Source organism: Drosophila persimilis, unplaced genomic scaffold, assembly GCF_003286085.1.
Source record: "Drosophila persimilis strain 14011-0111.01,24,50 unplaced genomic scaffold, DperRS2 tig00000622-arrow-arrow-pilon, whole genome shotgun sequence".
Taxonomy (NCBI): Eukaryota; Metazoa; Arthropoda; class Insecta; order Diptera; family Drosophilidae; genus Drosophila; species Drosophila persimilis.
The window spans coordinates 2,638,146-2,648,636 of record NW_020825326.1 but is presented as its reverse complement, the minus strand read 5'-3'; the positions used below and the strand labels follow the sequence as shown (position 1 = coordinate 2,648,636).

Below are 10,491 nucleotides of genomic sequence, written 5' to 3'. Positions count from 1 at the left end.
AGTTTGGATCAAAACCGGGTATATGTATATAGTGACATATCTATAGTCCATGCTCCGCATACCCTTGTCTATGTCTATTACCCTGCACCCACAATACTATAAACAATCCGACACTACTATAAACAATCCGACACTCTCAGCTTCGAAACCCCACAAACAATCTCACGCTCGAAAAGGACCACGCTTAGCCGATTGCAGGCAATGTAAACAAACACCCTAAGCTAGAAGTGGAACATAAAACAACAGATGCCGCACTAGAATCCAGCCGCACTAAAATCCAGCCGCACTAGAATCACGCCACTCTTCAGAGATCAATTACTAATCGATTCTCAAGAACCACGCCATCGTAGCTGACCAATCAGAGGCCCTATTCTCAGCCACCCCCAAGTAATGCAACACCGATCATACGCAGCGGAAGCCTTTCATCAAAAAGCCGCCTTTCCCACATATCGATCGAGTCACGTACTCCATCTCCGAAGCCAACGCCTCCGAATCCAAATCCGAATCCCAAGCCGAGCATCATGATATAAATAGTCTACATTTGGGAAGGCAAATCAGTTCTGTTCAAGACAAACGTCAATCGCGACACCGTCGGAGAATTCAACAAAAGTTAATTCCATTCAAGACATCGGACATCAGTCATCGTCGGGTAAATAACTAATCAATGTGCACTAAGTTTAAGTGAAAGAATAAAATCTTTTTTTAAAACGTAAACTGCAGTGTCGCATATTTAACTATATATACTTTGAATGAGCAGGAACCAGCCAACTTGCGACAACTGACTGGACCATCATTGTCTACTACAATTTAAGGCCCTATTGGGAAGACATAAACACATTCACCATGGGGACCACATTATACTCATAGAACTTGTATATAAACCTCGAATTTTACCAAATAAAATCAGTACGAAAGAAAACTCTGACGTATTCACATCTCCGAAGCCCAATTTGTTCAAGTACCGATTGCGGCGACGATTTGTTACTGGTACATGAACCGGTGGCATACCCATTCTTATTTCAGCATACGATTGTCATATTGACAATCACCAGAATCAAGCGAATCTACATCAACAGATTCATTTGATTTATTCAGCGTTGTTTTTAGACTTGGGATTGTCTAAGGAGAAGTATTAAATACTGCGGTATTCCTTACAGCAGCATCAAGCGTATGTTCTTCCTGAATACAAACATATTACAGAAGCCAAATTGATGGCAAGGCCGGAAGCAAACTTAGTGACGGTTGAATCAGCAGTAGTAAAACTTTAAGACCTGGTGCAACATACTACCAAACGGCTCATTAAAAGCTTACCTCACCATCAAATTGAGAGTCTGCCACAAAATCAGCAAATGGGACTGTGATGGATCTTCTGTGCAAAGTGAATATAAGCAAGCAATATCCACAGACGATAAAACTATTACAGATTCTAACATGTTTATGGCTTCGCTTGTACCACTGCGTTTTAAGTCGGGTACATAGGAATATTGGAAAAATCCTCGACATTCGTCTGCTCATTATTGCCGTCCTATATTATTGAAATACGCCAAGGAATCTTCGGAACTTCAAATAGAAGACCGTTTGTACATAAAGTCAACGAAGAAAGAACCATTACTGTCAATTATGCCTATTTCCTTACTATGATTGATGGAAAAAAACTCAGGATTATAGAATTTTACCTTAAAATGAGCATTTTGCAAAAAATGCTTCCATAATTGAAGAGGAAAACTTAGAGTCTGGCATTTCCACCTTGGAAAAAGAAAAGACTAGGAAAAAAATAATTTAAGAAAATTTCTTAGACAAACTATCACTGAAGGTGGACTGCCCCAATCAAGGCTTTGAGAAAAACTAAATTACAGCAGAAATAAGTGGGGTTGATATTGACATTATGAAATGTTTAGAAACTTATACATTTTTAATTCTCTTCATAAAATTCAAATTTTAATTGATCATCAGAGCCTGCCAATTGGAGAGATGTCAGCGGGGGCCCAGAAAGCGAGAATCAAAGATTACAAAAAGTAGTAAAAGATATCACAATCTACATCTACTTTCAGGATAAACAACAACAAAATGTATATATATACAATATACTCAATACATTGCGGACTCACCGATACCACGCCATGCAATATGCACCAAAATAGTAAGTTAATCGTTATATTCTACTGTATTACTGTACTCTCGTGGAATGCAAGACACTTTTCAAGTAAATGATGAGCAAAAAGCCTTTGCCTAGAATTCGAAAGAGTGAATGGAAAGAATCGTTCGTTCTCTTTCGTAGATCAGACGCGTTTTTGTTTGCGCTCCGCATATTTTCCCTTTGTTTCACATAAACAACCGGTGTTTTCTTAAATAAACATTAAATACCTTCCTAATCCACCTACTATCTGGAAACTATTCCGCGAGTGCATGCCTTTTTTATTTGTGGTGAACTATTATTTATTGAACTTAAAATTGTTCGGCGTCGGGTTGTTGTGTTTGTGTTGTTGACGTGAGTAAATTGCATTGCATTACAGCTCTCGTTTCTCGTCTTGTGGCTTTTGTTGTTTTATCACTCTCTCGCTATCACTTCAACTTCAATAACTGTTCTTTCTCTTTCGCTTTAAACTTTCTGAGCAATAGCGCTCTCTACTCAGTACCGCTCGCTATAACCGCTCTCCACTCTGCTCTCATTTTTTACCAATTCCGCTTTGAGCGTTGTCTGGCACATTGGTCTGATACCAATTTGTTTTGGAAATTTTCTTTTTTTTCGTAAATTTTCTTAAGAAAATATTTAAATAATAAAAATGGAATTCGCTGTGGTCTGCGCCAAAAAAACCTGTAAGAAGCGGATTACTCACGATCAGCCGAATGTCCCCTGCTGGCTCTGCGACAGCGTAGAGCACGCAAAATGCGCTGGATTTTCTGGCCTCGTGAGTGATGCTATAACCAAACGTAATGGCTTGCATTACAGTTGCGAGGCATGCCGTGCGGTGGAGAAAGACATGGTAGCTTTTATGAGGCAGACGCGGATTGGCTTTAAGGAGCTGACCGTTGGTTTCAAAAACCAATACGATCGGCTCCTAGCCATGGAGGCTCAGTTTAGCGGTTTAAAACTGCTGAATGAGTCTCCGAGGCGCAAAAAGGTCACTCCGCGGGATCTGCAAGTGCCAACCGTCACTCAGCCGTGCGCCGCCGAAAAATTGACTCCGACCACTCCAAGTGTGCAGCAGTTGATCTCGTTTGCCACTCCAAAGGCAACGACAGCTGCTGGCGATGCAGATTCGGTAGCCGAATTCATCGCCTCGGAGAATGTGCAGCCAAGTACGTCTGCAGCGTCCGTGTCCGTGGTGTCCGCAAGTTCGCTGGTTGTCCCGTCTATCCCGATCCCACCAGTAAATAGACGTTCCGGACCTCCGGATATTGACACCACAGGTACTAGGCCTGTGGTGACTAAGCCACTGGTGGGAGTCCCACCAAAACGACAAGTTTTTGTTTCACGGCTGCCCCCTGACCTCATCTAATGATGTAATTGCTTTTATTCAAAGCAAAATAAAGGCCGTGGGTTTAAAGCTGGAGAAATTTAACTTCTCTTATGCCAGGGAGATAGCCTCGTTTAAGATAAGCATCTCCCCAACTCAATTTGACACCATTTGCTCCGCCAAATTTTGGCCGGAGCATTTGGTGGTGAAGGAGTTTAAGGCTAAGAAGAAGAATAGGCCCCCCATATCCCTTCCAAATCTTTCCAGTGTGCCACCCTCAACCTCAACCTCAACTTCCTCTTCTTCAACTTCCCGTCTTGCTTCCACCTTTCCAAAAAACTAACTTCTCTTTTAGTAACCTATCAGAATGTAAGAGGCTTGCGTAGTAAGCTCAGCATTCTTTTCCGGGATAGTGTTGCATTTGTCTCCCACGTTATTGTGTTTACTGAAACCTGGTTAAAGCCGGACATTCTTAGTTCCGAGGTTTTGGCAGGTCGGTACACAACTTTTAGGAAAGACCGTTCGTCTCGACGTGCAGGAGGGGTTCTGATTGCAGTGAACTCTAATTTCGCGTCGGGACGTTTCACAGTCCAAGTCCAATGGGAACTGGAATTCCTGTGTGTAAAACTGATTCTTCCCGCTTTCGCTATATTCATTACTTGCTCATATATTCCACCTTCTTCGGAAGATCATATGATAGTTCTTGGTGACTTAAACTTGCCAAGAACTGTTTGGTCTTCGGTAAACGAGTCTAGTATCCTAGTGCCCATGTCACGACATGACTTTGTTGACGGCTTGCTTGACCTGTCCCTGTCTCAAGTCAATCATGTGAAAAATTCCTTGGGTCGATTGCTTGATCTATGCTTTGTATCGGATCCGACCATAGTGTTGTTAACCCGAGCCCTTCCGCTCACTATACCTGAAGACGCCTCCCACCCTACTTTCGAGGTGTCGCTAGATATAGGACCAACTGTATTGGATCGGTCGAGTAGACTACCTGAACGTGTCCGCTGCTTTCGTAAAGCCGAGTTTGCGAAGCTTAATAACCTCATTAGGGATTTTGATTGGTCCGCTTTGTACTTGTGCACTGATGTCACAAAAGGCACAAACATTTTTTACAATCCTCTTGGCACATTTTTTGATTCTTGTGTCCCGCTTTCTTGTCCGATTAGATCTGGAAAACCCCACTTGGTTTACCAAAGAGTTATCCAGTCTAAAAAACTTAAAATCAAGACTTTATAAAAAATTTCAAGAAGTGGGCTCTCCTACTTCTCACCCTCGTTATGTAATAGCTCGGTCAAACTTTTCAGTTCTTAATGCTCAATGCTATAAGAATTACCTATCTCGTTGCAGGATACGTTTTTCTCAGGACCCTAAACAGTTTTACTGCTTCGTAAACACCCATCCTCGCTATCATTTTGTAATAAGTCGGCAAATAATGATCAGGCAATTGCCGATCTTTTTGCCCAATTTTTCCAAACCACATATTCTGAGGAAAGCTACTCTGGTCATCCGTACCCATACGGTATACCGAGGTCGAACGGCATTTTCAGTCCCTTGTTTAATGAATATTCCCTACTTCATGATCTTCGACTAGTTAAGCCGGTGTTTTCACCGGGTCCAGACGGGGTTCCAGGTTGTGTACTCAGGTACTGCGACGAGGCTCTCTGTGGACGTTTGCTTAAACTATTCACCCTGTCGATTGATTCTTCTTGCTTCCCCCGATCTGGACGGAATCGTTTATAATTCCTCTCCATAAAAAAGGTAGCAAGTCTGATGCAAAAAATTATAGAGGTATAGCAAAGTTATCCGCTATTATGAAAGTTAACTTACAGACGGATGTTATTTACACCGACTTTAGCAAAGCATTCGACTCTGTAAACCATTCCCTTTTAGCACATAAACTTGACCTTTTAGGGTTTCCGCCCAACCTCCTGAGATGGATTTCTAGCTATCTTTGTTCTAGGTCTCAAAGAGTCCTCTTCAAAAACTCCCTCTCTTTACCAGTAAAGGTTTCTTCGGGAGTACCACAGGGCAGCCATCTAGGCCCCTTACTCTTCACACTCTTTATTAATGACTTGCCTTCAGTATTAACATACTCTCGAGTACTTATGTATGCGGATGATGTTATTCTCTGTGTCCAGTACAAGGACATTTCATTTCATTCTCGCTTGCAATCCGATCTCAATAGCTTTCAGTCATGGTGTTGTGCAAAATTGTTACACCTTAATGCCTCGAAATGCAAAGTAATGACATTTCATCGTTCTAGCCCATTGTTGGCTACATATACCCTATGTTGCGGTTCTCTTGAGAGAATTACCCTAGTGAATGATCTTGGGGTCTTATAAGACGCAAGTTAAAGTTTTCCGAACACAGTTCTACTATGGTAAATAAGGCCATGGGCGTGCTTGGGTTTATAAAGAGGTGGTCAAAGGAATTTGACGACCCCTATATAACAAAGACTCTATACTACGCTAGTTTGTCCGATTTTAGAATACGGCTCCTGTGTATGGTGCCCTCAGTACAAAGTACACCAGGACGGTATAGAATCAGTACAGAACAACTTTTTACTCTTTGCTCTTCGGGGCCTTAACTGGGATGCGGGTGTAAGACTCCTCTTACTCTAGTAGACTACTATTAGTAAACATTCCATCCTTAGTTAACCGTAGAAAAATGCTTGGTGTGATATTTTTGCACAACTTGATCAGGGGTGACATGGACAGCCCTGATCTGTTGAGCCACATAAACTTCACGATTCCTATTAGACTGACTAGAAATTTGATACCGTTGTTCCTTCCACTTTGTATATCGAATTATTCCTTGCATGAACCATTTAGGGTCTTATGCTCGGACTATAATTCCCCCTACCATATTATATCCAACACTAATTCTCTTCCTCTTAATTAATTACTAATCCTCACACACCTTTCTAGTAATTAGTAGTTGCAGTGGTATTTGTATTTTGATTGCATGCTTAGTTTCTTAGTAAGTTTAGTGCTAATTTTCCTCGCATTTTAGTCTTTTTTCAAGGCAAGTGCAAGTGCACGCCTACGTTGCGCACACTCGCCCGCCAGTTTTACTACTGGCGGAATTTTATTTTCAGCTTTTCTTATTACCTAGGACATGGCAATTTACATTTAAGCTTGACTTACAACAATAATGTGATTTTAAAATTGGCGGGCTGTTAACATTAACATTAACATCTAGAAACATGTTTACATTCTATCAGTCAGGCAGCCCTATTTTGACATTCGCAACAATTGGCGTACATTTATGCAAACAGGTGGTAAGTACAAAGAAACTTGGTTACACAAAGATAAGTATTAGACAAAAATGGTCAATTATTAATAGTTTAATCTAATTTAATTATATTTTCAGGTACTGGTGCAGCATAATTCGTCATCTTCGTCGGGAGCAGCGTATTAGGCATTTTGCGCAGCTAATTGACGCTGGATGTGCGCGTGTGAAGGTATGTTGCAGCAGACACGTGGATAGGGCACATAGCCGTGTGGAGTAGATGAGGCCGCCGTCGTGGGACCCCAGACGGCCCAGGATTTGGCCGGGAGTGTGCGAGGACGATAGCTGGTGGCCATGAAGTGCTGCAAAAACATTTTTGCCCGGATTTGGATGCGCTTTGTGTGCAGCGCAAACATTTCCGAATTTGTACTCATGGCCAACCAGGAGCCGTGATGACTCTCGTCCGCGGATGCCGTGGTGACGCCCATGAGGAAGGATCGGAGGAGCAACTAGGGGTGTCGCCCGGTGTCGCAATCGTGTTTGCCGACGCTTCAGGTGAGTTTTGTGCCGTTTTATATTGCTCTGTGGAGGGGATAATTTTGCAAATTTTAATGTCATTTTTACATTTACCAGGTACAACGACAATGTCCACCACAGCAACATTGGACTTGCTGCGGCCGGATTGCGGCGTCCCAATAATCGGCGCCTTGCTGCACCAAAGTGCGGAGTGACTGCAGTGGTGCGTGTATTGCGCTGGCCGGCATCTTCGTCATCGTCGTCGTCCACAATTTGGATGTCGTCGTCGCTGTCCGCCACGCGTTCGAGGCGCCGTCGGACTAGGTCCAGTCCGTGGTCGAGCAGTGCCTCCTGCGGATTGGGTTGATGGATGGCGTCTGGGATGCGTGGGCTGCTGTTTGCAGCCCGTGTCTGGCAGCTCTGGTGTGAAGTCGGCCGGTCGCAAATTTGACGCACATGTTGAGGCTGCTGCGCGGATGCTGGCTGCGGTTGCGTTGGTGTCCCTGGACCCCCCTCGTAATCCGGCAGGATTATCTTCTGTATGGATAGTGGCTGGCCGAATATGAGGGCCACTACCCTTTCCCGCGGAGTTTGTCCAGTGAGGTAACGTTTGCGTAGGCAATTTATCATCAATTCGTTGAACCTTTCGGGGTTCGGATTGATGATATTTTGCAGCTGTATGTTCCTCAACTGCCTGGCGTCTGATTCCTCCTGTCTCTTTCTTTTCAGCTCCTCCTCTTCGAGACGGACCAGCGTTGGAAGCGATTCCTCGGAGATGGCCGGATCTGGATGTTGTTGTTGATGGCTGCTCCGATCCTGATTTTGAGGCTGCAGCGGGCGGAAGTGTTGGAGCAGCTGTTGCAGATATCGTGGCCTCTGCAATCGCTGTGGCTCATACGGCTGCAGTAATAGTTTCCGAGCCTCCGGATTGACATGGCAGGCCAAGGAGTTGGCGAAGCGCCCACTTGCCGCATGGAACACTTCTTCATTTGTGTCTAGATTGTGAGTCAGCCTTATGGCATCGTTCCTGGTGAACCTTGTCGCCTTCATTGCCCGTCTAATGATTTTATTTTGTAGGCTTTGCACCCGCCGCAGCTGGGAATCGGATGTAAGTGCGCCCCAAACCGGAAGACCATATTGCCAAATGGGCATGATGAGCTGCTTGATGACGATAGCCTTGATTGCGTTAGGCAGCCGGCTTCTGGGTCCAGCAAGCCACTCCAGTTTTTTCGCTCTTGCTCTCAATTTGTTGCATAGTCCAGTTATGTGAGAGTTAAAGGTAAGTTTTCTGTCCAGTTTTATGCCTAAATAGTCATGCTTGTTGACAGATGGAATTACTTGACCATTTATAGCCGGCGGTTGCCTTATGTCCATAGCTCGTAATGTCCTTAGTGTATACATAACGTGTCCGGTTTTTTTTGCGTTGACACTGATGCACCACTTCTTGGCCCAGGTAGAGAAGTGTTGTAGGTATCGCTGGCTATTTTTGACTGCCACAATTGGGATTGCAGATGCGCTCATTATCACCGTGTCGTCGGCATACGTGGACAGCAGCATTGATTCCCGTTCTGGATGGAAGCCAGTGCTGTCAGGGATGAGGTGGGGCATGGGCATGTCCGAGGCATAGATCGTGTATAGTACCAAGTACACTACCCTGCGGGACTCCAGCTGATATTTTTCCGATTCTTGACAAATCGTCGTCTCCGCAGCTCACACAAAAAGTGCGTTCAGCCAGGTAGCTCTCCAGAATGCAGTACAAATTTAGAGGCAGCAGCTTCATCAACTTGTACAGCAGCCCTTCATGCCATACTCGGTCAAAAGCCTCGGATATGTCCAGAAAAATTGCCGAGCAACTTGTTTTTTCCAGCCAGCTGCTGCTCAGTGCCATGCTCCCGCCGAAATCCAAATTGGTAATTGGGTACGGCCTTGGCAAAATTCTCCACCTCAAACAATCTCGCCATCAGCAATTTTTCAAAGATTTTTGAAAGGCCAGATAATAAACTGATTGGCCGGTAGGAACACATGTCTGCTGTGTTTTTGCCGGCTTTAAAATCATTTTTATCTGGGCATGTTTCCACTGACTTGGAAAGTGGCCCAGTCTGAAAATGGAGTTATATATTAATATTAAATATAGTAGCGCTTTTTTTGGCAAATTTTTAATCAGTTTATTATTGATTTTATCGCCCCCAGGTGGTTTAGATAGCTCCAATGCATCAACAATCTGCATCAGCTCAGGCAGTGTGACTGGCCTGAAGGGAATCCTGATTTCCTGGTCCGGTTGTAGCTGCTTCTGCCGTTTTGACTGCTCCCGCTCTCTGTTGATTGAGGCCCGCTCTTCATCTGAATTGGATAGTATCGGGCTGAATCTCTCCTCCAGGCGAGTAGCAAAGGCATCGGCTGTCTCGGCTGTTGTCTTTGTCCACGAGACACTTGCCTTGCCTCCAGTCATAGTTGGCAGCCTCAGTGGCCAGTTTGGCTGCGGCTGTCTTTTGATTGTGCTGGTCAGTTTCCAAAGTTTCTGCATTTGATAGCGGTCTTTGTTGTCAATCCCTATGAACAGTTTGTTGATATTATTGTTTTTCAGGATTGTGAGCCCCTTATTAAGACGATTTTGCGGCGCCCTGTAGTTTCGTCTGGCTTCGATGGTGCGGGTCGCCAGCCAGATCCTCTTGCACTGCTGTTTGTTGGAAAGCAGCTCGCTAGTAGCCTCGTCCAGCTTAAGGTGATGGTGCCGGTGTTGTTGCTGTGACCGCTGCTGATGTTGATGCTGTCGCTGCTGTGGCCATCTTCGATGTGAGTTTGGATGCTGCTGTTGTTTCTGTGTTGTTGCTGCTGCTGCTGCTACCCGTATATTGTCCAAAAACAAGTCAACGACGTCATCAATGTCCTGCGCTATTCTAATCTCGGTGTTGAGATTGATCAACCGTTCCAGCGACTTTTGGAACAGGCTGATATTGGCACGTGCTGGGAGCAGATGTTTCCTGACTGTGGGCGTAGGAGGTCTACGTCCACCGCTGCCGATCGTCAACTCCACTCTGAGCAGCAAGTGATCAGAGTCCAAATCCGAGCTTGAACGGATAGTCAGGTGAGTGTCGTGAATTCCTTTGTAGATTCCAAAATCAATCGCTGATGGTCTCTTTTTTTTGTCGTAGGGATAGTGTGTGGCACCACCGGTGGCCAGCAAATTGCAGCCGTTGTTGGTGTGTACAGCCTCCATCAGCGCTTTCCCTCTGGCGCATCCACGGACATTTCCCCACCACATATGCTTCGCGTTCCAGTC

The 10,491-nt window shown here is 44.6% G+C and overlaps 1 long non-coding RNA gene across 1 annotated transcript; it reads left to right on the top strand.

The window, feature by feature from the left end:
• The first annotated feature begins 7,728 nt into the window (after positions 1-7,728).
• LOC113566219 lies at positions 7,729-8,583 on the top strand. The gene is made up of 3 exons (XR_003408997.1): positions 7,729-7,814; positions 7,941-8,213; positions 8,289-8,583. It is a non-coding gene; the product is annotated as an uncharacterized LOC113566219 (long non-coding RNA).
• Positions 8,584-10,491: the final 1,908 nt, after the last annotated feature.